The sequence below is a fragment of the Pseudorca crassidens genome, chromosome 9 (genome assembly GCF_039906515.1).
Source record: "Pseudorca crassidens isolate mPseCra1 chromosome 9, mPseCra1.hap1, whole genome shotgun sequence".
Classification (NCBI taxonomy): Eukaryota; Metazoa; Chordata; class Mammalia; order Artiodactyla; family Delphinidae; genus Pseudorca; species Pseudorca crassidens.
In genome coordinates this window covers 57,528,041-57,554,979 of record NC_090304.1, presented here as the reverse complement: position 1 = coordinate 57,554,979, position 26,939 = coordinate 57,528,041, and the positions used below count along the sequence as shown (strand labels likewise).

General features: G+C 48.2%; 1 protein-coding gene across 8 annotated transcripts in view; it reads left to right on the top strand.

Annotated features, from left to right (window-relative positions):
* TENM4 (teneurin transmembrane protein 4) overlaps positions 1–26,939 on the top strand; it is a 741,722-nt gene that overhangs the window by 130,415 nt on the left and 584,368 nt on the right. For all 8 annotated transcript variants that reach the window (XM_067750497.1, XM_067750495.1, XM_067750496.1 and 5 more), the window contains one exon: positions 20,571–20,626. The gene's annotated coding sequence lies outside the window, so the exon portion shown is untranslated. The remainder of the gene's footprint in view (positions 1–20,570; positions 20,627–26,939) is intronic.

Here is a 26,939-nt window from a genome sequence, read left to right as displayed (position 1 = left end):
GCAAGAGGTTAATAACTCCCATTGCCCAGTTCTGAAAGGAAGAAAAATCACGGTGTCACTTCTACTCTTGACATTTTGTTTTCTGTCACCCCTTGAAGCAAACAAAATGTCTTTGCATTTTAAAGAGGCCTCCATTTCGTTCCCTGCAAAGTTCTTTAGAGCTGTGTCTCTGATTGTTTTGGTTGATGGTGAGCAGTGGCAAACCTAAAAAACCTAGCAGGGGGGAGGAGGAACCACTGACTTCAAGTCATGGGCCCTCTCCACCCTTTGCCCCCCACCAGCTTCCCTGGAGCTGGTAGGAGGAAACCATCGGAAATGTGAGGGATTTCTCAAGTAAAACAACTGCGTGCCTTAAGAAATAGAAACTGACTGTAAAGTTTGTTCTAAGGGTGGTATAAAATTTTGCAAAATGTCATTGACAAAAAAAAAAAAAAAAAGGAAGGAAGGAAGGAAGAAGGAAAAAGAAAAAGGAAGGGAGAAAGCCAAAAGCACTTTAAAGAAGTAACTCTACAGACATTAACACTCAAATCTGGTCTCCTCTGCCTTTTTTTTTTTTTTCTATTTTTTTTACTTTCTCCACTGTTCTCTCAGCATCTACCTCTTCAGCAGGTCCAGTCTCTGTCTCATTCTCATTCTCTTCCTCTGTCAATCTATACACTGTTTTTTTTTTTTTTGCGGTACGCGGGCCTCTCGCCGCTGTGGCCTCTCCCGTGGCGAAGCACAGGCTCCGGATGCGCAGGCTCAGCGGCCATGGCTCACGGGCCCAGCCGCTCCGCGGCATGTGGGATCCTCCCGTACCGGGGCACGAACCAGTGTCCCCTGCATCGGCAGGCGGACTCTCAACCAATGCGCCATCAGGGAAGCCCTATACCCTGTTTTTATCCCACTGTCTGTGTCCTCTCATCTGGCTCAGAATCCTAGAAGGTATTAGATAAAAATCATCAGTGTTCCGGGATTAGGAAAAACAAGCAGGGTCTTTCAGACATTGTTTAAAATGCAGCTCATAGGAATAGACACTTCTTGGACCCTGCTCAGTATACCCATACATGTAATAACAAAACTTGCTCTTAGATGTGAAGAAAGCTGACATTTTTTATTCTTTTCTATACCATTCCATTTTTTTCTTTGAAAATGCTGTTTCCAAAGCATTAAATTCATTTCTTTACTTACACCAGCTAGGGATGTGATAAGTGACAGATTCTGATTCTGTAGGCCTGGGGCAGGGCCCATGATCCTGCATTTCTAATAAGCTCCCAGGTGGCACTGATGCTGCCTGTCTACAGACCACACACACACCTGGAACAGCCTGGTTCTTCAGCATAGGGACTGTTCAGCACCATGGACAGGAGGCCCTCCCAACAAACCAGCCAACCTTTGAGTCACCCTAAGTGTTTGGTCTCTCTGCAAGGCTTGTGACGCTGTTGATGCGGAAGCAGAGGAACTTCCCAGAGGCTGCCTGACCAGACAGAAGTGCTCTCTCCTTTCTTTCTCTCTCCCTGAGTGGTGAAACTCTTGGACCAAGGCCCCAGCCAAGCACTGGGGCACAGAGCACAGGGCTGGGGTCCCCTGAGGAGCTCTGCACATGGGAAATAGTCCAACTTATCTCACTTTCCTCCTGCTGCCCTGGTTTGCTCCAGGCCCTGCCTGGTGGCTCACTGCAGCTCTTCCTTTATTTAAGGTCCTGCAGAAAAATCTCAGAATGCCCTTCTCTCAGATCCTCCTTCTGATGAAGCCCTACTCCCACACTACTACTCAGCTTAAGTGATAGGGGATTACCTTTGCCTTTGTCTGTGTTCCTGTCACTCTTTGCATATAACTCTGTTGGAGCCCTAAGCATATATTATTAAACCATCTATGTGCTCCTATCTTCCCCCTAAGAGGCCAGTCTTTCTTGGCCCTGGACACATTGGAAGGATGTCGGGAGCTTCTGCAAAATACTGATGCCCAGGTCTCACCCCAGACCAATTAAGTCAGAATCTCTGGGTATGGAACCTGGGCAGATTATATATATATATATATTTTCTGAATGACTGTGATGTGTAGCTGGGGCCGAGAATCACTGCATTAGTCTGTGAGCTCCATGAGGGTACAGATCAAGTCTTATTCACCTCTTCTTCCCCTCCCCCTTTGCTACACTCCCCCGCCTTCTCCTTCTCTTCTTTCTTCTTCTCTCTTTCAGCACCCAGCACAATGCCCTAGGCTGCTATTAAGTGTCTAGTGAATCAGTAACTAGCTTAAGTTTCTTTAGCGCCTGCTGTAGGCCAGGAACTAAAGGCTAGTGTTTTCCCCTGCATTACCTCACTGGTACTCACCACAGCCGTGTAAGGTAGACCTTACTGATCCTAGTTGGCACTGGAAGGAGCTGAGGCTTAGAAAGTTTAAATCACTTAGCCAAGGTCACAGAGCAAGTGGCAGAGCCAGAGTCTGAGCTTGATCCAGGTGTGTGCTGGGGCAACTTGGGACTGGTACCACCAGGCTTCTCAGGCTCGGTCTCCAGCATCTCTGAAGGGAGACCCAAAACCACAGGTGAATACGATGATTTCTCTTCACCATCAATTTTTCTAGAGTTTTAGGGGAAATATTGAATTCTTATTAATATGATGATGCTATTAATTTTTAAAATAATAGAACACGTTATTAAGTGCCTCCTGTTTGCCAGGTGCTGTGCTTAGTGCTTTATTTCCATCACCTCCATGTCCACCTGAGCTTCATGCTGGTACTATGAGGCAGGCATTATTATTCCTATTTTGCAGATGAGAATACTGAGGCTGAGAGAGATTAAGTGGCTCTTGCAAGATCACACAGTCTGAAAGTGACGAGTCAGATTCAAACCCAGGCTTTCCTGACTGCAAAGCCAATTCTCCTTAACTGCTCTGTCCATTCTGCATTTGCAAACCACTCTCGGCAGGATTATCTCATTAGATTCTCAGAGCCCCACAGGGAGATGAATGGCACGATTGGAAGAAGGGCTCAGGTTGCAAAGGGGAGGATGGATGACCTTGGGGATTGGCCACCTGGAGAAGGGAGCATAAGTGGAATCTCCCCAGACCAGAAGGGCTGCACACTCAAAGGGGAAGTAGCTCAGCCTTGACCCCCTTCCTCAGAGTTCCCAGCGAACTCTGGTAACCCTCCCAAGACGGTGGGGGAGGCAAGTCCAAGGCAGGACCATCACTCTGCCTGATTGCGAGGGAGACAGAGCAGCCTCTGTTGTTGCCACTGGAGCTCCGGGATGATGGATGGAGGGCTGTTTGTCGAGCCTGAAGCTATCATTCATGGAGGACAATGGCCCATTGGGACCCAACACATTTGGAGAAGAGCATGAAGCAGACAGCAGCGGGATTATGTGAAACAAAGCCAAAGGAAATTTGTTAGGAGTCTGATTTCTAGAGCCTTGAAATCGGCAGCAATGGAGCTCTTTCTGTACAAGAGTTATTAGCACAAATGTATTTAGAGCTGAGGCAAGTTCGATGGCTTCCTGGTGTCCATTACCAGCAAACATTGGAGACGATTATGTAGGATTTAGCAGAGGATTATCCATTTGGAAAACATTACATGGGATATATTTTGGTAGGGAGGAAGGGCCTAATGTAATTTACTGTGCTTTGTGGTGAAGAACTGGGGTGGGGAGACCTGGACCAGTAGCTTCAGATTCATCAACTGGCGTTTTCTTTGTCTGTCTGGAACCCCGGTCTGGGAATAAATAAGCCAAAGGATTAGTTTTACTTGGCTTTGGAATCATATTCTGTAACACTGGAAAACCCCTCATTTTGTAATCTGTGGAAAGGTCAACACTGCACGTATGAACAGGGGCTTAAGGTTATTAAAACAACCAAAGTCAGAGAAGTATGATGTAGGGTCTACTTCCTTGCCTTCTAGTTTGGGTCGGGGACCGTCACCAGTCACACAAACTTATCATTTCTGACAGTGACTAAGGATGGGGCCTTCTGGAAAACAAACCGAGTGTGTGGAAGCCTGAATGAATGTAGAAATAGGTGGGCAGCCAGTCCCGGTGGTAACAAAGCATATAGCCTCTAAGTCTAGCCGTGCTGCTAAGAATGAATTTGCTTGCTCCCACTCTGTGGTTGGTGCATCTCATTAAGAGAAGCAGAACAGCCCACTTCAGAATATGCTTGTGGCAGGCTTGGCAGGGATTGTATCCACTCTGACAGGTGCTCATCCCATCTTGTGTCTCACCATGCCTGGTGGCAGCCTTCCAACCGGGGGCGTTGGGAGCATTTGCTAATTGAGCCCGTGCTGCCTGCCTCGTTCTCTGCTAGACACTGGGAACGTACAGATGAATGCATTTGGGGGAGGGTCTGCATTGGCCCTGCCTTAGAGGAGCTCTCCTTCTTTGGGAGAGTATGGAGAGACCTTGAAAGATCTCACTTAGGGCCCTGCAGCAAGTAAAACAGTCGCCAGGAAGAAAATACAAACGACGCTGCTTCTCTGAGCATCGTGGGATTCTGAGGAGAGAGAGAGGCAGCAGGAGTTTAAATTGCAAGGGAATGCTTCTCACAGGTGGCGGGGAGAGAAGGAAGGGTTTAGACTGTTCCAGAAGCGGAAGAACAGAAGCAAAGGTGCAGTGGCAGGAATGGGCCGAACACGTCTAGAGAAGGGTGAGCCCACCTGGATGGAGGCCCCCAAGTGCATGCTGGGAGGGGATGCACAGGAGGAAACAGAGAGCCCAGGAGGGAAAGCTCAAGTGTTGGGCTTTAGTCTTCAAGCCAGAGAGTGGCAGATGAATCTGATTTCACTCTGAAGAGTTTTTATGGGCTCGTAAAAAACTATGTATTGTGGGCTTGTAAAATACTAGCCCAATCGACAAAGTAGGAGTAACAAGGTCAAATAGAGGTGAAGCCTGTGGAAATAAATAGCACATCCACTGTAGTGGTTCGCCTCCGTGTCTCAGCTGCCCCTGGCACTCAGGACCAGTAACTCTGAAGTGAAAGCGGTGGGAAACGGGAGACCAGCCTGCAACGTGTCGGATACTGTGCTGGCCACTTGCCCGGCATCCTGCACTTAACTCATCATCGCTGAACTCCTGTGAGGTCTGGGCATAGAAACTGACTCAGAGAGGTTAGTTGGGTTTGAGATTTCAGTATCTTACTCCAAGCCTCTTCCTCAAACATTTATGACACAAGGGAATACAATGTACTGGTTACTGTTGGATGCAGGATCTTGTCCACTTAGAAGCTGGAAAGCCCAGTGTATGCACTGAGCAATCAGAATGGTTTCCGTGACATTCACAAACCCCTTTTCACGTCCCATCTTACTGCTACTTGAGTTATTACTAGTAGGCTGATGAAGGAATGTGTGAACCTGAGGACTTCTGTCTCAGAGTAGGTACCCTTGAAACCAAAGTTTTCTGGGGGTAATCCACAAATGTAAATAATACTTTAAAAATAAAATCCAAAGAGAGCTGAACAGAAGCCTCTCCCTCCTATCCACTCCATGGCTGTAGTTATTGCCTGGGGTTGGGAGGGGGGAAGGGTGGGAAGGGGATTGGGCTTCTTCTGCCTTACGCATTTTATTCTTCACACCCTCCCCCTCACAAGAGGACCAGAGAGACCCCCCACATTGACCCCACTCCTCCCAAGCCCCCAGACCTGTGGCAGTGGCAGGTCTGGAATAGCAGGCCTGGGGGTGGAGGTGGGGAAATGATTTATTCAAAGCTCCAGTCCCTGTATGAGATAAGCCATGGTTAGAACAGGCAGGATGAGGACTCCATTGTTAATGATAGTGATGACTTTGATAGAATGGGAGGAACTTGCGTGGGATGGATTGCCTTCCATCCTGCCTTCTCTCCTTCCTGTCATGGGTGGACCTTGCTTTCCTCATTCCACACCTGCAAGATAGGTGTATCACCTACTTCTAAAGCTCCTGGGAGTTAAGTGAGGCCATGTGGGAAAGCAGCCATCATGGAGCCTGGCACATGTTGAATCCTCCGGAAGTAATTGGTTTGCATCTCTTTTGTTCACAAGAGGGATTATCAAAGTCACCGCGTACTTTTCCTCACCTGCATTTTGGCTGGTCTTTGGTGTTATAGACCAAAGTCTCTATGTTATCTTAAGCTTGGGATCATTTGGCATGTTAACTTGATATCAAGGTGGTGTTTGATGAGCTCTCCCGTAATAATCTGTGTTTGCAACATCCTTCTCCCTCTGCAAGAGGGTCTTACGTTGTTCAATGCTTCACTCAGCGGAGGTTTGGGAAGCATCTCCCATATGCCCGGTCCTGTGCTGGGTTCTCGGTAGACAGAGCTGGATAAGGCAGGGTCCTTCCCTCAGGAGCTCCCAGCTGGCTGGAGGGGCAGACGCATACACCAACAGCGACAATCCTGTGTGCATGTGCTGTGGTTGATGAAGGCGTGGAGGAAGGAGTGAGGGCAGGTTCCCAAGGACAAACTCAGGCTGCCCTTGAAGGTCAAGTCAGAGACAGCCAGAAGAAGGAGGGAACAGCAGGGGGCGGGCAGCAGCGCTGGGCTGGAGAGAATAGGACACACTCAGGAAACTGTGTGTGGCTCTGTTAGAGTCTTCAGATGACAAAGCTGATGCTATGAGAAATCAGAAGTGTTCACATAAGGAATGTGACCCTTGGCAAGTCTTTTCCCATTTCTAGGCCTGTTTCCCCATCCTCTGAACAAAGGTCCCTTCCAGCCCAGATGATCCACGTTTCTCTAAGTCTGTGGCTCACAGCCTGCAAATTAGCATGAAGCAGACTTGGATCTCCATCTCTTTATCTTATTTTCCTATTTCTATTTGGAAGCCTGTTTCTTCGTCTATTAGCACTGCCTGCATTACCTGCCCTGGAAGCATCTCTGTTTACCTTGATGTGCTGTGAGCACGATCCAAGTTTATGAATAAAACAAAGCCTCGTAGCGAGCAGAGGGGAGTACAATTTTAGGACCAGCTGTCTCCACTGGGGGGGCCCCGGTTGCCCTGACAAGAATGCTTATCCCATAGGGGCACCACCTGACTTCCAAAGCCAGGTTGGGGCGAGGACCCTCTTGCTTGTATGGGAAGCACTGACCTGTTTCATCTCCTTTCCCAGGCTGTGAAACCTGTACCCCCCAGAGGCTGCAAACTGAGCCTATAGACATGTTTTTGGGCTCTCATCCTGTTTTAATTATAAAGATGTTTAAGATAAAAATCAGGACATTTTGCCAAGAATATGGATTTCTGCCATCTCTTAGAAAATCAGTTTTGGCAACACTAGGCCCACCTTCCTGGGTGGCATCCTCCCCTGGTACCGAATGGTGGCTGCCCCTTTCAGATGGGCGTGAGTTCTTGGCTTTGCCACAGTCCCTGCCCCTCCTTATTACCTTACGCCTATAAGCATTTGGGGTTGCCACCACGGACCTGCCCACTTACTGAAACCCAAAGTTCATACCCTTTAATTTTCTGTGAGGCGATGTATAATACGTACTCCTATGTCACTGATCTACACAAGTACAGAGCACTGTCCAGGTATCAAGTCCCTTTCCTATTCGTTTTCTCATTCTATCCTCACAGCAGCCTGCAGAGGGCGGTGTGCTTGTTCCCATTTCACTGATGAGGAAACCAAGGCTCAGGGAATCGTAGGGATGGTCCTGTGTTACGTGTTCGGAAAATCATGCATGCGGAAATGGCTCTACCAAGTGGGCGGAGCTTGGCTGGGAGACAGCAGGAGGCTGTGCTGAGTCTGCTTTTAACTCTGACTTGCTGGGTAGCTCTGTACAGCTCTCAGCCCCTCTAGGGGCTCCAGCCACCTCCTCTGTAAAGTCAGGTCATGGCCCTAAAGTAGAGGTTCTTAATGTGAACACATGGCTGGGAGAAAAGTTAGCATTTTCTCCCATTGTGAATATAGGCAGTAAACCACAATGGCATTTGAAGTCTCTGGGACTTTGTTACCAGGAGGAATCAGACATTTTTGTATCCCATTACAGTTGTTGGAGGTACTTCAAAATATCATTTACGTTCATTATTCCTCCCAGGTTATGAGAGTTATTAGACCTGCCACTAGAGTTTGTTATAAATCTTGACTTTAAAGAGAAATAAAAATACTACCGTACCAGAAATTTATCAGTTTGACATTTCAGTAACCATCTTAATATAATTGGTTTCCATTGTAAGCCTATGGATTTTATTTTATGCACTTGGAAACATTTTTCTGAGGAAGGGTCTCTAAGCTTCAGGAGACTGCCAAAGGGCTCCATGAGACAAAAAGGCCGAGATCCATGTCCCAGGTGATCTCTAGGCCACCTGAACACCTGGACTCCAGGATCCAAGGGTATCAGGCCTGGGGCCACCCATTCAGCGCGCAGCCTTGACTTCTGCCGTCCTCCCAGCCTCCTTCTCCTTCCACACCTGTAGTGGCTTCAGAGGCAATTTCCTAGGCCCTGTGCAGCCTGGTTGATGTTCAGTTACATCAGACCAACGTCTCCCAATTTGTTGGTGGCCGAGGACGTCAGACAAGCCTGGGATGGGGCGGGAGGAGAAGGGATGGAGGCTTCCTGCAACACCCACCGCCCCACCCCCACCCCCACCCCACCATGGGCCTGGGCTCCCCCTTGTGTCCTGCGTGGAAGGCGCTGTGCTACTCCAGCCCTAACTCTCCATACCCCCATGGTTTCCATCCCCCTCACTCTGAGTCTTCCCTGAGGCTCCCGTGCAGAAATCCCAGATCTGGGGAACCTGGGTGCTTCTTGTTTTGCAGGGAGGGAAGGCAAGATGTAGAGGACAAATGCGTGGCCGAGGGTCACACGGCTTGTCAGGGTCGGAGGAGGGATGGGACATCCAGGGTGAGTCCCATGTCCTGGAACAGCATGACCTGGTTCTCAGCTTGCCAAGGGGCTTCCTTTACCATGAAAAGCATCTTCAGTGAGTCCTTTCCTACACTTCTACTCAATCTTTTGCTTCGGAGAGCTCATCTTCTATTCTTTTTCCTTCCCTCCTGCCTTCCTTTTTAGTCCTTCTTTCTTATTTATTTATTTATTTATTTATTTATTTTTCAAGTTCTCTCCTGAGAGTTCAGTCTGGTCCCTTAGCTGCACCACTGAGTTTTCAGACCCCTCCCATACCTTAGATGAAGGGAGATAAATTGACCGGCTCATTCCTGAGATCTCTACAGTAACCATTAGAATTTACATTTCAGCATTGACCCTGGAGACAAAGTCCGAGTTTACGGCCTCATCATATTGATTATTCTTTCATCAAATATTGATTGAGCGCGCTGCGTCAGGAACCAGGCTGAGCAACCGGCTAGATAAGATGGCCCAGTCCCTGCCCTCAAGGGGCTTCTGTTCAAGACAGACGTTGAACAGCTAGTTCAGGCAGGCTGAGTGTATCAGAAGAAAGGTAGTGGGTCATAGGAGGAGCTGACCGACTGGTGTTAGTCAGCAAAGACTTTTCAAAGTAGATGGCTTTTTAGCTAAAACACAGAAGGTTGATGACAGTGAGCTGGGAAAATTCTGGAAATCAGGATAGCATGTGCAAAGGCCCTGAGACAGGGAGAAGTGTGTTTTGATGGAGGAAATAGAGGAGAATGAGGAGAACAGATGGTGAGGTTAGAGGGATAGATAAGACTCAGAGAGGAAGACCTTGTAAATTAGGGGAGGCTCTGAACGTATCTTGAGGATGGTGGGAAGCCACAGAATTTTCAACAGAAGGAAGACATGATCAGATGCACATTTTAAGACCATGCTTGGTACAGGAGAAGAATCAGAGGGAGTGAGAGGTGAGACAGGGTGACTCGCTAAGAAAGTCTTGGAGTAGCAACCGTGAGAGAAGATAGCTTTGGGACTAAGGCGTTGCCTGATTGATAAGGGCCTGGGCTGGGCTTGAGAGCTCTTTATGAGATGGATAAAGTGACTAAGGAACAGGAAAAAGTCAAGCCCAGAAAGACTACCTTCCTCCTCTCTCCCCAGTGTCTGTACGTAGCGGAGACCGTGACCTCACTGCTGCAGGACAGGTAGCCCCCTTCCCTCCCCTCTCCTCACCTGCCTCACCTCAGCTGCTGAACGCACCTTGGTGTTCGATTGTATCCGCCCAGCTTCTTTCATTGCTTGGTCCCTGAAGTTATTGGAAAAGCTGAGCAGATACAGCCAGAAAGGTGGAGGAAGCAGCACTTCTTATTCATTTAATTCATTATATCACTTAGGCCTTCTCTACTGAGCCTGGACATGGTAAAGCAAACTTTTGTGCTTCCTGCCCTCCCAGAGTTCATGCCTCAAATAGTCACCCAAATAAATACATAACCATGAACTGTGAGAAGTACAGGATCAAGAGCGGAGGTGGCCTTCAAAATATTTAACAACCGGGACTGCAGGTGCACAGGCCAGTCAGAAACGGCTTCTGCCATAATGCCCAGGCGGGGCCCGGGAGCCTTCCACTTGCCACACATGCCTTATCCTCTGGCTTGTGGCAAGGGCTGGAGGACCCTGGGGAGGAGCTGAGGTCGTGCTGGGCAGTATCTCAGGGCTCAGGGCAGTGACTACGTAGCAACTGATGTGGAAGCGTTTCCATGTCTCAGGCACAACTGTCCTGGTGTGTACCTACTGATTGAGATGGGGGTCTGGGAAGACTTCCTGGAAGAAGTGACGTTTGAGCTAAGATCTGAAGGCAGGGCCTGCAAAGCCGGGAGCAGAGCTGGAAGAAACAGCCTGTGTAAATGCTCTGAAGCAGGCCACACAGTGTGGTGTTTGAGGACGTAAAAGGGGCGGGCGGGGCGGGGCGGGCGTGTGGTCAGAGGCAGCAGAGCTACTGCAGCAGGAGCCAGGCTCTCTGGGCCCTGGAGCCAGGGAAGGGCTCGCATGCTGGGAGACTGGTTGGGAGGCCATTGCAGAAGCTCAGGTGAGAGCTGGCTGTGGCCTGGACTTGGGTAGTGGAGGCGGAGGTGGTGAGAAGTGGATAGGACAGGGAGAGTGGGAACCAGCGAGGTTTGATGAGGGGTTCATATGGGGGTGAAACAAAGGGGAGGCGTATTGAGAGGTGGCCTAGGTTTCCAGCGTGTGCTGGTGGAGAGTGCATCACTCACTGAGATGGGCCAGCAGAAGAGGCCCCTTTGGAGGTAGAGACTGCGCCGTGGACGTGTTGAGTTTGAACATGGCAGGTGGGGCTGAGCACTGAGGTGTGTGTGTCTAGTTCCCGCTCTGTACAACTAAGGCAGATCGCTTTGCCTCTCTGAGCCTCCATTCCCTCAACTATAAGACCCGGGAAGTAAAGCCTGCTTTATAGGGTGGTTGTAAATGTTATTAGAAACACATCGTGAAGCACCTCCCAAGTTGTAAGCTGGCAGTGACCATAGGCGGTCACTGGTAGCAGTTGATTTTAATTAAACATATATGCTCAGGAATCTTATAAGATCCTATTACAAAGAGTCACATATGGTTCCCTTTCTCCTTTGTGAAATACAATTTGGAGTCCATGACAACGGTGGTCATGACGATGGTGAAGGCGGTGGTGGTGATGTTGATGATCCTGTCTCCTCGGCTGTTTGAAGCCAAGGTATCAGGCATCTGTCTCCCTCATGTAGGGAGCTGGTATTGTGCAGAGGAAGGACCACTGGGCTCAGGTTCACATATTTAGCTCTGTTCCTGCCTCAGCAGCCTCGGCAGTCATATAATCTCTCTCAACCTTAGTTTCTTCCCATGTAAAAGGGGGATGGTGACAATATGTCCCTCCCAGGATGGTTATAACATTCAAACCAAATGACTTGTGTAGAGTTAATGGAATGCGCGTTGCCAGATGCAGAGTGGTGTTTAATAAAAGTTACTGCCTTTGCTGTTCCTTACGTGACCCTAGTTCTTGTGCCTCGGGGAAGAAAGTAGAAAGTGACATCAGGCCCCTCCCAGCGGGACCTCAGCCCCCCCTGGTCTTTGCCTCCTGTCACCTCCTCTTCTCCCGCTGTGGTTCAGCTCTAGAAAGCAACGCTAATTCCTCCTCACGTGCCCTCCCTCAGCCTGGAATGAAGGCTCTTTTCTCACCCCTTGCCTGTCAGATGCCTTCTTTGTCTCCAGGGCCCAGGCAAGTGACACCTCTTGCATGGAGCTTTTCTGATGCCGCCAAGGAGGGTTCACGGCTCCATCTCTCTTATCCCCACAGCACTGTCACTCGGCCCTGAACACAGCCAGTGCTCAGCCTTGGGTCACAGCGCAGACCTGTGTCCTTGACTATAAACCTCTTGGGCCCATGACCTTTTCTGTTACAACCTCATACGAGCTTCAAAACTGAGCATGGGTCCACACACAAAAATCATACAACTGGATGGAATTGAATTAATTTGAGTGATGGAGGCTGGGGCAGCGGCCCCGTCACCCTGTCAGTGGCTCCAGGCAAGGGCTGTGAGACAGCCCTGTAGCCGAGCAGGTGCTGTCCCAGGCACGTCAGAAAGGAACGGGTTGTTTTAGGCAGATGGTTTTGTAGTTGATGCCAAAAGGACCCTTCTCAGAGCAGCAGTGGAGCAGCCGTGCCCACAGCCTCTGGTATCTGGGTCATTGCAGTCAGGCTGCTATGAGGAGCTGGGCACGGGCAACTAGCAGCCTGTCGAACAAAGTGAGGGACCCTTCCCTTGAGCCTGGATCAGCCTCAGCTCCGTGGCTCTCCCTGCCCCAGGCTCACCCCTCCAGTCCAGCCTCACTGCAGGCAGTAATTAGTCTCAAGGACAAACCTGGCCTATGATCGCCCAGCTTAAAACCCTCTGATGGATGAACCTGTTGCTAGAACCTGGCCCAGGAGGCCTTCCAGGCTCCAGCCCTGCGTCCTTCACAGCATCCATGCTGTCAGAGTGTCCACTGTTCCTTCTGCTGCTCACATTTCTCAGGACAGGTCTGCATTTCATACTTCGTGCCGTGGACCTTTTTCTTTTGAAAACACTGTGCTCACTTGAAGTCTTGCTTGGAGCCTGCTTTACCCAGTCCCACTGTGGTAGGACTGACCCCTTCCGGGCTGGATCTCCCTGTGGACCACAGACTGCCGCATTCTACCTGTAACACTGTACCTTTTAGTGCAGGGAGCATGTCACATGGACCATCATTAGTAGTGGACTTTATTTTTTTATTTTTATTTTTGGCTGTGCCACGTGGCTTGTGGGATCCTAGTTCCCCGACCAGGGATCGAACCTGGGCCCTCAGCAGTGAAAGCTTGGAGTCCTAACCACTGGACCACCAGGAAATTCCAGTAGTGGACTTTATAAAGCAGTGCGTGCTGTTCAGGACTGACATGCAGGCCCCAGCTAAGTGTTTGAGAACTGCCATTCCTTAGAATTCTTACAACAGCCCTGGAAGGTTGGGATGAGGATCTCCCTTTGCAGATGAGGAAGGTGAGGCTCAGAGAGGTTAATTAACTTTCTCTGTGTCACACAGCTCATCTGAGTCAGAGCTGGGATTCAAACATGGGTCAGGTCCCTGCTCTCTCCGTTTTCCTAGCCACCAGTTCCAGTCTGGGTCTGACACACAGAGGAAGCAGCCAGCAGTTGCTTGCTGATGAAAGGGTGAGCATGCGGCTGCTGGGTGGAAAAGTTGATGTGTCAAGGCGAGCTGACTTCCTTGGTTTTTAAAAATTAGAAAGGCTCTCTCCCATGGTTCTGTGGGCGTGGTTGAAAAGAAGTGATCGTGTCATGCAACATTTTAGATTGTTATTGGACTATCCACATTTTTAGGCAAATAATAAAAGCATCATTATCTCTGCTCTACAACATGGAAAACTATGTGACTCTGGAAGCAACTTCATGTCATGTCCCCAGCTGGGAGCAGCTGAGGTGAGGGTGCCCAGAGGAGGACACAGCTGGTCTTTGGAAGGCCAGTTAAGGGTTTTCTTCTTGACCCTGCCAAGCCATGGTGGGTTGTTAGGTTGTGTAGGCCAAGCCCCTGTGGCTAGAGTCCAGTTTTCTCTCCCGAATTGCTTCATGCCTAAAATGCTTCCCTTTTGTGATTTCCCACCAAAAAATGAAGTCTAACCAAGAGGGAGTGAAGAAGGACAGAAACTTTGCAATACCCAGAAGAAAGCTAAAGTGAGCATGTTTTGAGGCTCCAATAAGCAGCAGAAGTCCAGGAAAAACAAATCAATGCACAGGGCTTCCCTGGTGGTGCAGTGGTTGTGAATCCGCCTGCCAATGCAGGGGACATGCGTTCGATCCCTGGTCTGGGAAGATCCCACATGCCGCGGAGCAACTAAGCCCCATGTGTCACAACTACTGAGCCTGTGTGCCGCAACTGCTGAAGCCCGCGTACCTAGAGCCCGTGCTCTGCAACAAGAGGAGCCACCGCCATGAGAAGCCCGCACACCGCAACGAAGAGTAGCCCCCGCTCACCGCAACGGGAGAAACCCTGCGTGCAGCAGAGAAGATCCAACACAGGCAAAATTAAAAAAGAAATTAAAATCCATGCACAACCATGATGAGGTTGAAAATGACAGACCATGGTCCTCGGGGGAGAGCTCCTCCTCGCTCAGACGTCTGGCAGCAACACGACCAGCTTAGCTTGGATCAACAGCCTCCACATCTGAAAAGGAGATACTTAAAGCTCAAAAAGCATCTCTGAGCTGAGGGTCATGGGACCTCATAAGCAGGAGCAGCAGGGACTCCCAGAAAGGTGGCGTGACCCTGAGCCTTCTCCAGCCTTGCTTGGCTGAGCCACAGATGTCCTTTCCCTTGCAGGTCCTTACCCACTCAGGCCTAGAGTCCATCAGGATGTAGTAGGAAGCTCAGGGGAAAACCCCAGCCCTCCTAATCGGTAGGGCCTGGAAGTTCAGTGCACTTTTTGCAGCCAGAGCTCCTAGGGCTAACTGTGGACACCCATGGTCCTCTGCCATCCCCACTATAATGGCCTAGCACACAACACTGGCCTTCTGCCCCGGTTTCCTCTTCTTGTCCGTGGTTTCAACCTGGGACTGGATGACTCTTCTGAAGCTCAGTGAACTTGGCTGCCAGACCTAAACCGCATCTTTGTCACCCCAGGTGTCTGGGGACCTATATGAGTGGGCAGGCACCCATCGTTAATAAAAATGAATAATTATTAACAACTAAGAATTCTGGTAATTCATTAAATAACAATTGTTATGGTTAATAATCTAGTGGTTTAGAGCATGACTTCCAGGCCAAACTGCCTGGGTTCAAAATCCTGGCTTCACTATTCATTGTATGACTTTGGGCAATTTTATTAGCCTCTTAATACTGAAGTTTCTGTCTATTAAATGAGAAAAATAATAGTTCCTACTTCACAGCATTGTTTATGAGGATTAAATGAGTTAATATTGTAAAGTGTTTAGGACAAAGCCTAGCACATGATAAGTACTACACTGTTAACTAAAATTACAATAGCAGCAGTAATAATAATATTCACCAAAAATTTGTTGAGCCTTTGCTAGGTGATAGGCACATGAGCATTGCAGCAACCCAAAATGTGGGTCCTTTTTACTATCCCTACATTTCAGATACAAACACAGAGGCATGGGAAGGTGAAGGATACAGCCCAAGGTCACCCAGCTGGGAGGGAATAGAGCCAGAGGTCAAAGCCAGACTCTGATTCCAGAGCCAATGCTTCTGAACAACATTTAACAAGGACTTACTGAGCCCCAGTAGGTGTCCCAGTCATTCTTCTTTGGATCTTTAGATGGAGAAGGACACTTCAGATAGAGAGATGTTCATAGGAAAGGAATCTTAGAGCAGCACCTAGAGGAGTGGTCAGATGGGGCTTCAGACATTGGCGGGACTGAGACTGTGGCATCTTGGTCTTGTCTTCCCAACTGAAACACAATCTCCCCCAGGGCAGGAGACAAGCTTTTCTTCTTCTTCTGTGCCTCCCTTAGAATGGATGGACATCTGAGCCCTCCACAATAGACCCCAGCAAATCCTTGATCTACAGCTATCCCGCCCAGGAAATCAGTGGCTAGAGTTGACCAGAGTGAGTCCATCCACACTTTACATGCAACTGATCGTTATAACCAGTGTTCTGCTCCATGATTAACTTGAGAAGAGTCCAAATTAAGCCAGGGAAATGGTGCCTCCACAGCCTGGCCTGATCTCAGACTTGCATCGCAGAGATCCTGTAAGAAAGGGGAGAGGGGGTACAGTTTCACCAAATTCAGTGCACGGAACGCTGAGCTGAGAACAAGGTAGACTTAGGGAGCAGGGCAGAGATGTAGCTACAGGAGAGCCAAGGCTCTCTGACCCGTAATTCACTGTTTTGGGTTTTCAGAAAGTAACCTAAGAGGAAGTACTCCTAAATGTAGGTATTGATCTATAGAGGGAAAACCATCAAGTCAGTTGTGCTAGATAATGCAGATTTATTTTTAAATGTTAGACAGTAGAAAAGGCAGTGAATTAGCCGTAATTACTATGTAATTTGACTTGAGATGAAATCCATTTAAGAGACATGCATTGAACGTGGGCAAAACACAAGGTAGAGAGGAAAAAAGGGAGCTACAGAAAGGCCCAAGATGTGGACCTTGCTTCCACATCCTTCCACCCCAGTGATCTTGTGGTTGCCAAAGGCAAGGCTTCCAGTTGTTTCCATGGAGAGAGAGGAGACAGTCCTTCATGACTGGGCTTAATTCAACCAGAGACCGTACCCTTGAAAACAGGCCTGGTTTTTCACATCGTCTGCTTTCTGTGTGAAAACCCACATTCCTTTATTCATAAAACCTAGAGTTGATCGCTTGGCCCTTGGAGTAGCCAGGTTATTTGATTTTATTTTAACTTAAGAAAAAAGTTAATTCAGTGAGTATTTGTTGAGTGCCTACTCTGTGCTAGCTCCCGTGCTGAGTTCTGAGGGGATGGTGCTGGGAAGAGTCCCCAGCCCTGTCCTCACGGAGCCTGCAGTGTGGTACTCACTGAACAAACCGTGCCAGACAGTACTTAATTACAGTTGTGAGATGGGCCGCAAAGGAAATCTCCGGTAAGTAGCCAGAGGAGCTCACTTAGTCTGGGGGTTCAGGGCGTCTCTGAGGGGATGGTGTTTAAGCCCAGAGAGAGGCAGGATGAGTCGGGATTAGGCAGCAGAGGGGAGAGCAAACAACTCTCCAGGCAGGGGAACAGCATGTCCAGGGCCTTGAGTTGGGAAGAAGAGGACCTAAAAGGAAGCCAGCCTGCTAAGAGCAGAGACTGGAGGCAGATGGATGCATTGACAAACCAGGCGGTGCAGAAACTGGGTCCTAGAAGCAGCCTCTCGAGGCACAAGGGCACATTATGGACTTTGGATTTGATCTTCAAAAGAATAGAAAGCTGTCAAAGGGTTTTAGGCAGGGGGCATGATTCCATTTGTATTATTATTATTTTTTAATCCCTCTAGCTTCTGGGTGGAGAGAAGTGGAGTAGAGGATGTGGGGAGACCAGTTAGGAGTCCAGATGAGAGATGGTGGTGGCTTGGTGAGAGTGGAGGCCCTGGAGAGGAAGAAAAATGAGGCCAAGAAACAGAAAAAGATGTCCAACAGTTGCAGCTTAAAATAACTAGACTCCCTTTACCTAATGGCTAATGGCTAACACTGTTGCGAGCACAAGGAAGTGGCATCCCGGTATGCTGCTGGTAGAAATTGAAAGTGATATGGTCTTGTGTGTGTTGTGGGGGGGGGTAGTGGCAATGATAATTTTTTTTTAAATGTTAAAAAAATATATTTTAAGTACTTAACCAACAGCCACACAAAGATATACGTGCGGGGCTTCCCTGGTGGCGCAGTGGTTGAGAGTCCGCCTGCCTATGCAGCGGATGCCAGTTCGTGCCCCGGTCCGGGAAGATCCCACATGCCGCGGAGCGGCTGGGCCCGTGAGCCATGGCCACTGAGCCTGCGTGTCCGGAGCCTGTGCTCTGCAACGGGAGAGGCCACAGCAGTGAGAGGCCCGTGTACCGCAAAAAAAAAAAAAAAAAAAAAAAAAAAGATATACGTGCAAAGATATTAGAGTATTTACACCAGTGAAAAATTGCAAACAACCCAAATATCCATCTGTAGGGAATTAATTACACATCTATGTAACCGTTTAAAAAGTAGATTAATATTAGTGTGTACAGTATGGTCCCATTTTGTAAAGTATCTGGATGTGTATGTATGTGAATGTCTGTATACGTGGGTATGTATACAAAGAGGTTCAGAAGGAAATCTATCTCAAATCACATTGCTAGTGGCAGGTGACTTTTGGGTAAATAGTTCAAAAAAATGATACTTTAAAAGATGAGAAGACAATAACTGCAATGTAACAGAGATTGTAATTAAAGTGTTAGTGCGAGGAAACCCAAGGAAGGGAGTAACTGATTCTCACTCGGCGGGAGCAGGCTTCACGAAAGAGGTGTCATTGGACCGAGAATGAATAATCAGGGATAGGTTTGTTTTCCTGTTTCTGCACAGCTTTGTAGCTCGTATTCAAGAGAAATAGGGAACTCCACTGATAGAAAGACTGATTGATCCGGTTCTGCAGACTTTTCAGTGTTTGCTCCCTGGTCATAAAACATTCATGGCAATTAATTTTAAACCAGATGACAGGAAATGGAAGCGTAAAGCTCTAGAAAGACTCAACAACAGCTTTGAAGAGGGTCCAGTATAGTCACTGTGCCACTGTCTCGCCCCTCACCTGACCCGGTTGGATCTTATACTCATTTGCAGTAGCAATGGCATTCCTAGATATTATGTTATCAGCTCTTTCTATTTACTTGGTTACTATCTTGGATCTTTGAATAAGGAGTCGCTTTCACTTCACATTTCCTAAACTTGTTTTTAGAAATTATGCAGCTGCCTACCAAAGTGCCCTTTGGGGAATTTAAACATGCATTGATAGGTATAGTGACTTTGTGGAAAAACTGGTGACCTAACAGAACAGGATGCCTCTGCCTTGATTTGCAAACAGAACTTAATTGGTGGCCTTATGACATGAAATTGAAAATTTGGGGTCTGAGGAAGGCCAGAGGGGAAACCTAATACACTCACAGAGCACAGGGTCAGAAGTAGGCCAGTGGGGGTCCCAGTCCCAGGTCCTTCAGTTACCAGCTGTGTGACCTCTGGCAACTTTCCTGACACATAATAAGCGTCAGGTGTTCTTGCAGTTTCAACTTTGAAATAGGACAGACTTAGATTCCAAGTTCTGGCTGCAGCAAAGTGAGGGAACTTAAACCAGCTTTCCCAAGGTAAAGCAGGGGCACTGCTGGGAGGAGGGTAGAAATGGATGAGCATTTTAAATTTCAAACGTCATTTATTTTAATGAGTATTGGAAAAAGTATATGCATAGCACATCAAACCTATGACTTCATAGATATTTTTACAAAAAATGCTTGTGATTAAAAATTCCTTTGAATAGCAACCCTTTTGCAATTATAGAATCTATGTTAATTGAAAGGTGGTCTTCCATTGGGCTATAGAGAAAAGAGGAAGAAATAACGAACTGCAGAAACTTTTTAAAAACTTTTATTGGAGTATAGTTGATTTACCATGTTGTGTTAGTTTCCGCTGTATAGCAAAGTGAATCAGTTATACATATACAAATGACCTTTTCCCATATAGGTCATTACAGATTATTGAGTAGAGTTCCCTGTGCTATACAGTAGGTCCTTATTAGTTATCTATCTTATATATAGTAGTGTGAGAAACGTTTTTTAAAAATCCATTAAAATTAGAGTTAAGTAAAATATGTGAATTGATTTGGAAAAATTAGTAAATGGTAATAGCAGTGAGACATTGACGGCGAAAATCGTGAAAGTGGTACCAGCGTGACTGCAGTGGACATTGGCTAGATGGCCAAACCTCACTGAGTTACCATTCTCTCGCCCGTAACATCTCCCAAGGTGGTTATGAGGATCATGAGATAATATCCATAGATATTATCGGCTCAATAGCTGTCACATAGTAGGGACTCGAATCTATGTTTCCTTCCTTTTTCCTTAGCCTCACCTTTCGAAGTTGAAAGTGATCTCTGAGATTGGCCAGGCCAGTTTCCTCACTTTCCAGATGAGGTAAGGGAACCCTGATTGGGGAAAGACCAGCTGAGGGCTCCTAAAGACACGTGATGCTCACTCCACTGGGCTCAGGTGTGCGCAGTGCCGGGCAGAGACTTGACCACAGGCCTGAAAGGTCTTGGGGAAACTGACAGAAGGCGTGGGAATGAAAATGAGTTCATTACACAGGCAACAGTCATGGGGGTGTGGAGGGGGTAGTCGTGATCTGAGGGCTACTTTCCAGTGTAGTACATCTTCATAGACCCTACTCTGCAAAGGGGTAAACTCTATGTAGAGAAGGAAAGAAATTGGAAAAATACCCCAAATGTCAGAAGTGAGTATGTTGATGTAGTAGCGTTTTTCTTTGCTCTGTTTCTCCTGGTAATTAATGATTGCTTGCATTTTGACATCTATGAAAAATAAAGTTGCCAAAATGGAAAGCTGAATTTTCTGTACTGAGAGATGGGTGCCATTGGTGCCCTTCTTGGCATGTAACTATTTTAATTGTCGTGCTTCATTTTTGAAGTAATTCTCTTCCAGCCCCCAGCCCCTAATCATTAGCAACTTCCCCAGTTACATGGGCTCATAAGCGGTTGGTAGCCAATATTGGGTATAAAACTTACGACGTCTTTTAGTCCAGTGGTCTCAAGGGATTAATTGTGATCTTCTTCTTGTTTTGCAGATGGAAAAACTGAGAATCAGAGAGGGCTAGTGATCTCTCGGACACGTGGTCAGTAGGTAAGTGATAATGCTGGAAGTGAGCCTAAAATAAGATCTATGTCTAGTCTCTGTGATTCAGTCTCTGAAGCCCCATCTCCGCAATCTTGCGATTTTTCTGATTTGCGCAATTGAAGTCAGGAAATGAGTTGGTCAGAGGCGTTTGGGTATTATTTGCACGTGTGGTTTCTGTTTGTTCCCACTGTTGAGTTGGAATGTTTAACAGGAGGGTTCGTGAAGGCCTCGTAAGCAAACCAGGCCCGTGCTGGGGCTAATGGGATATCACTGCCCTGTCTTCAACAGATCTAAGAGTTTGGTTCATCTAGAACAGAGAGCCCTGGACTACGGGTGTCAGGAGATCTGGCTTCCTGTCCCACAGTGAGCTGCTCTGTGACCTTGAACAAACCACTTAACTCAGGGATTCACTCATTTTTCATTCTTTCTTTCAAACTGTTTTCCCCCAGAATGTGTGGTGCTGCCCTCTGTGTCAGGCACTGAGGATAACAAGGTAAACACAACATAAGCTTTGCCCGGGAGGCACTCACAGCCCAATTTATGAGCTCCTGCATTTCCTCATTACTGTCTCATCATGAGAACTTCTAACATCTGCTTTGGAGTTTACAATCTCTAGGGCATTTTGTGATCTTCCCCGAAACTCTGTAAGATGGAAAGAAGTTGTTATTACCATTTTGCAGAGGAGAAAACTATGGCTTAGAGAGTTGGCTCAGGCCCTTGCGTGAGTAAGGGTTAGAGCTGCCCTTGAAACCCTTGAGCTAGATTTACTAGCTCCTAAGCATTTGTTTTTGAGAACAGCACACTGTTCCACTGAAGGTTTGGGCATTTGAACGGGCGTTTTTGTACCCTGTCCCTTAGCAGTGAGTAAAATGTTGGGCACATCGGCACCCAGAGGAAACCCACGCTGGTGCAGAGATACTTTTCTGCAAGGAGTACTTTCCTGTGTCTAACTGATTATTCCAGAAAGCAATGTCTTCTGTGCCTGAGACTGAAGGCAGCCTTGGGCTCTGGGTAAGCTGATAACCAGAGGAGAACATGCTGCAGGCCCAGGGCCACCTCCTTCAGGTGGCTGCGATTCAGCATATCAGAGAAAGCCCGCCATGGGCCAGAGGGACACAGCCCCCCTCTTCCGCAGTGACCCTACTGAACACGGTTGCTTTCCACCAAAGCTTAACGATCCTGGGTCTGCTTTTGCAGAGTTGCCTGGCCTCAGGCAAGACAGGGAGAATGATGTGGATTAGAGGCTGTGCTGTTTGTTTGTGGGATGACAACTGCTTGAGCAGGAAGCTCCTGGGCTCCCTCAAAGTCTGGAATTTCAAAGGGTGCGTGAATCACCGCAGGGACTGGGCCTGGTTTCTCTGTTTTACTGTGCGTGTGTACGCTGTGAATTGTGGCCATCTTTAATGAAGAGGACTAGCATGTGTGTGATATCTGGGATGTGCGGGATTTGTGGGGAATGTGTGTGCCTCGGTGGGGAGTGGGGTTTGTAAGGGATGAGTGTGTGTGTGTGTGTGTGTGTGTGCGCGCGTGTGTGTGTGTTTAATCTCTAGGAAGCAATTCTCGTGAAAAAAAGAAAACACTTAACAGGTATAATTTTTCAACAGGACCCAGAAATGGGCTTTTAATAAGCATCATTAAACTCTTTGATTACAAGGGGAGGCCAGCCATTCTTTCATCCTGGCTTAGATCACACAGCTCTCCCTTGCCCTGTTCTTTGGGGTCAGATAAAAACTCCTACTATTCATATTGGTCTCTCCAAAGGCCTTTCTCCCCTTTCTTGCCCTCCCCAGCCCCTGCCCCTACCCCGCGCTTTCTGATCTCTCTGCTTGGACCTCGACACAGACAGGGCTGGTGTCAGGACTGACAGATGATAGCTGCGGGTACGCCTGGAATCTGAGCGTCCTGTGTCTCGCCCTGTCCCAGCAGGAAACTTTAGAGTCTTTGTTTAGGAGGTACTCTGAGCCCAGAGATCCGGGGCTCCTTCCTTTCCCTGAGGGTCACTTACAGCCACTGACACCCAGCAGGGCTGTGTGTGCGTGTGTGCAAACCCTTTCCTGCATGGCTTGGGTTTCCTCTTGTCTGACACGGGAGGAGGAGAAGCTGTGTTGAAAGACAGGTTTTGCTCTGGACTGAAAGCATTCTGCCAGGTCTCCTAAGGAAGCTGGTTCCCAGAGTTATTATCTTTCCTGAGCTGAGAACGAGGTGCTCCGTGACAGGAAACCAGGTAGGCTTAGCAACAGGCTTATCAGGCTGCACTGCAGGAATGTTCATTTGTGTCAACAGGTCTGGGTTTGTGTAATTTTGTTCTTCTCTGTGCACGGGATCAGTTCTGGGGCTGGTGTGTTCTGATTTGCTCGGCTCCTTCCCAGAGGTGAAGCACTCCGTAGGGTGTGGAGCTCTGCCTGGGTCATCCTTGTTCCCTCCACAGGACCCAGCCCGGGGGTACCGGGCACAGGGCTGAGTGTGCAGTGTCTGTGGTCTACGTAGAAGCCACTGTAGCTCCAGGCTGCAGAGTGGTCCTGAGTGGGGGTATTCCTGCCTCGATTAATATACCAGGCGCTCATTAGAGTCCTAGCTTGGCCTCTTACTGCACCAACTACTCAGTTTCTCTGTGCCTTGGTTGGTGCTGGAGGCGCTGCCCTATTTGGAACGTTCTATCTAGTTCTTGCCAGCAGCTCCTTTGCAGGGACCAGCCTCTGGTCCCTATGGCTCCAGTTGTTGGTTGGCTCAGAACTGGCTCCAAACCGGACAAGGCACTGAACATTAAAGTCCTGCTACACATCCTAGGTGGATGTGCTGCCTTGACCTTGAGGCTTACCCAGGCAGTACTCCAGGGCTGGAGCAACAGCCATCCAGTGTCAGTTCTCCAAACACCCTTAGTCGTTGCTTTAAGGGACATCTATTTTGTTAAGCACCTACTGTGTGCAAGGCACTGTGATATTAAGTATATTTTTTCTAACTTTATACCCATTTTCCAAATGAGATAAGTAAGTTTCAAAGACGTTAACATACCCAAGAGTACCTGAGTATTCAGTGATAATGCTAGGATTTGAACCCAGGTGTTTGGATTAGAAAGCATATACTCTCGGTCTCTATAAAGCACGTAGCACACAATGGTGAGCAGAAAATGGTTGTCACCTATTCGTGACAGTTCTTTTAAAAGTAATTATTTAATAAAGCACTTACCACATGGCATCCTAATCGATGGTTCTTCTGTGGTCCTCTCTCACTGGACTGTGAGGTTCTTGAGGGCAGAAACTGGAAGCCCCAGCCCCTGGCAAGGTACAGGGTTTAGAGCAACTGATCAATAAATGTTTGAATGATTAACAAGATTCATAATGCCTCCCTGTACTGACTGCTGACTATGTGCTGGGCAAAGTGCTGAATGCTTTATATGTATATTATTTTGTTTAATTCTTGAAACAACCCTGTGAGATAGATACTGTTATTACAATAATATTTATAATAAGGAAAATAGAGGCTTGAAGAGTTTTGAGTCACGTTCCCAGGTTACACAGCTGCTAAGTGGCAAAGCTGGAAATAGGACCCCGGCTGACTGCTTACCTGTGGTGTCTTGCCTTGCCCCTGTGCTCTGGCCTCCCCCAGATGTCCCAGCATCCCTCACACCACAGCTGATGCCCAGGGCTCCTCCAGTGACTTCCTGTGAAGCTGTCACTCAAATCTTAGTGCCTGCCTATCTGGAGCTGTGTGAAGTTTCCATCCAGAAGGGAGAAAGCTGGTGAAGGCTGGGGGGGCCACAGTCACATATGAAAGACAGTATGAAGAACTACTAATAAGATGGACGAGACAAGGGTTTCCTTTCTGGAGAGTAGACCTAATTTATAGGACACAAGTGGGGGTGAGGTCAACATATCAAGAGGCACAACCTTTTGAGAACAGTGGTGAAGCACTTCAGGGACGTTTTCTGGGGGCATTTCTTAGGCTTGGCACCTAGGCTGCCGCGGACTTGTTGGTGGGTAGGGTTGGGCGAGGGAAAGGCCTTGGTGCCTTGCTCTCCAGGGAGGGCCTTGCCTACTGGGAACTTCCCACAAGCCCTCATGGACCAATGACTTATTTCATCATGGGGCGCTTCATCTTACGCAAGCTGAAGAAATGGTACTCCACCTACGTTGCCACAAGATAATTGACCCCTTGTGACTTTGTCTAAAGGGGGGCGGGAGCATGTGCTCTTAGTGAAAGTTAAGGGGCAGGGAGGAGAATTTGAGCTGGGAAAGCGAGGGACTTGGAATTACTCTGGAGGCTGCCCGGGTGGGACGAGGATTCTGACTATTGACTCCCGACAGGGCCAGGGCCCACTTTGCGAGAATCCAGGTGTGTGTTCTGTGTCCCGGGGACTCTAGTGAGGTATGCCGGTGCCCTCATCTAAATGCTACAACAGAACAGCTGCTTTGGGAGACCACACATGGACACTCCTCGGCCAAGAGAAAAGCAAGCAGGATGACGGCATGATGACACATCAGTTGAAGCCTTCATGGACATGTCTTTGGGTGGCTCAGGGCTTCACTCCTCGGGAGGCTGGCCCTGTGCACCCCAAAAGCAGTGGTGATACTGGTTCTTGAAGCTGGGCCTCGAGGGTATTTCCTTTTTCCCCCATAGCAATGATTTTTAAACCATACCCTGCAGAACCCTGGGGGGTTAGTGAAATCCTCTCTGAGACCTCCCCTGGAGATAGGCAGACAGTTCCCTATTGGCTCCTGGACACCGGCCTTGCTCATCCTCTTCCCCTTGTTTGCTCACTGGGCTTCCTTGTTGCCAAGACTGGTGTTCGGCTGGGATGTACTCCATGGCCGCGCTGTTTGTTTACAGCCAACATGTGCTCTCATTGGCTATTGTGTCTGTTCTGATTGGTTGCCGTCTGTGCCGTATCCGTTGTTAAATATTTTGAATTTCGCTCCCGGTTGCAAGCCTCCCTTTTGTGCAGAGCCAGCTGCATCCCAGTGTAGGCACGTTGTGAACCACAGGCTGCACAGAACCACAACAGTTTGGCTGCCTTTGAGAAGTTCTCGCTGTGCTCCCTCATCCATCCTAGGGCCACAGAGTCACCCGAACGTCACCAGCCCACATGGCCGTGCGGGGCTCAGCTATTTGCCCACCGCCACCAAAGCAGAAGCCCTGGTTATGTTGCCGTGGCAGACCTGGGAGCTGGGGCTGGTCGCTGGTCTTTTCTGTCCCAGCCCCTGGCATGGCTCTTTAGCAGACAGGTCGCAGGCTTTACTGCCTGCCTGTGGACATGATTCCCAGATTCACTCAGCTGTGCCTTTACGAACAAGCTGCTTTCTCAAATGGGCAGGATGTGCCAGCTTTGCTGGCAGAATTCCTTATGAGCATTTGTTCTTTCCTTCCCCCTTTTCTTCAAAATAAAAGGAAAGGCAGAAGGAATAGCAGAAGCAATGTTAGATAAAAGTGCATGCATTTGAGATTCAGGCAGATCAGGATTTATATCCAGGCTCTGCTCCTCATTAGCTGTTTGACCTTAGGGGAATCATTTAACCTCTCTGTACCTTCTGTTCAAAAGAAATAATAATAACTCTAAAGAGTTGCTGGGTCTATAAAATAATACATACACGTAAGTTGAAGGTGCCATGCCAATGAGAGTCATTAGCATACATTGTCCCTCTTTCTGGTGACATTTTCAATCTATAACGATTCCAAAAAGTGAGTCAGTGGCAAATGCTATCTCTTCCAGGGCTAGAGCCTGGGAGGAGAGACTGAAAAATGAGAGGAAAAGAGCCAACCCATCATTTTTAGTTTAGAGAGCCTCCAAGCCTAAAGCAGAACCTCTCGCACAGGCAAGAGAGGAGAGAATGGAGAACTTATCTTTGAGTTTCCTTGCAAACAAGGGGAAAAGGGAAAGCTGATCGATTACATGTTCTCATTGGCTAACACTGAGTCTTTGTTGAGGGGTAAGTAAGCACAGATGATAAGCTATTAGCTAGACATAGGGAGGTATAGCTTGTGCAGGAATGGCAGATACATGATGTATTAGGTTGGGTTCCTGGGACCAGACTCTGGGACAGAGATTTGTGTGCTGAAAGTTTACGAGGCTTGCCCTCGGGATCAGCACCTGTCCGGGAGTAAGGGAAGTAAGATTAGATCGAGGGAGGAGTTGAGCGGCATTGCGGTCACAACAGAGGCATCAACCGATCCCACGGGGAGCTCTGGAGCTGGGATGGTCCTTCAGTTCCCTGCATTGAGTCAAGGGAAGTTGACCTTACTGCCGTCAGCAGCAACAGCTGGGTACTGCCCCTGGGTAAGGCAGCTCCCTTGGGCTGAGGACCATTCCTGGAGAGGGACTCCA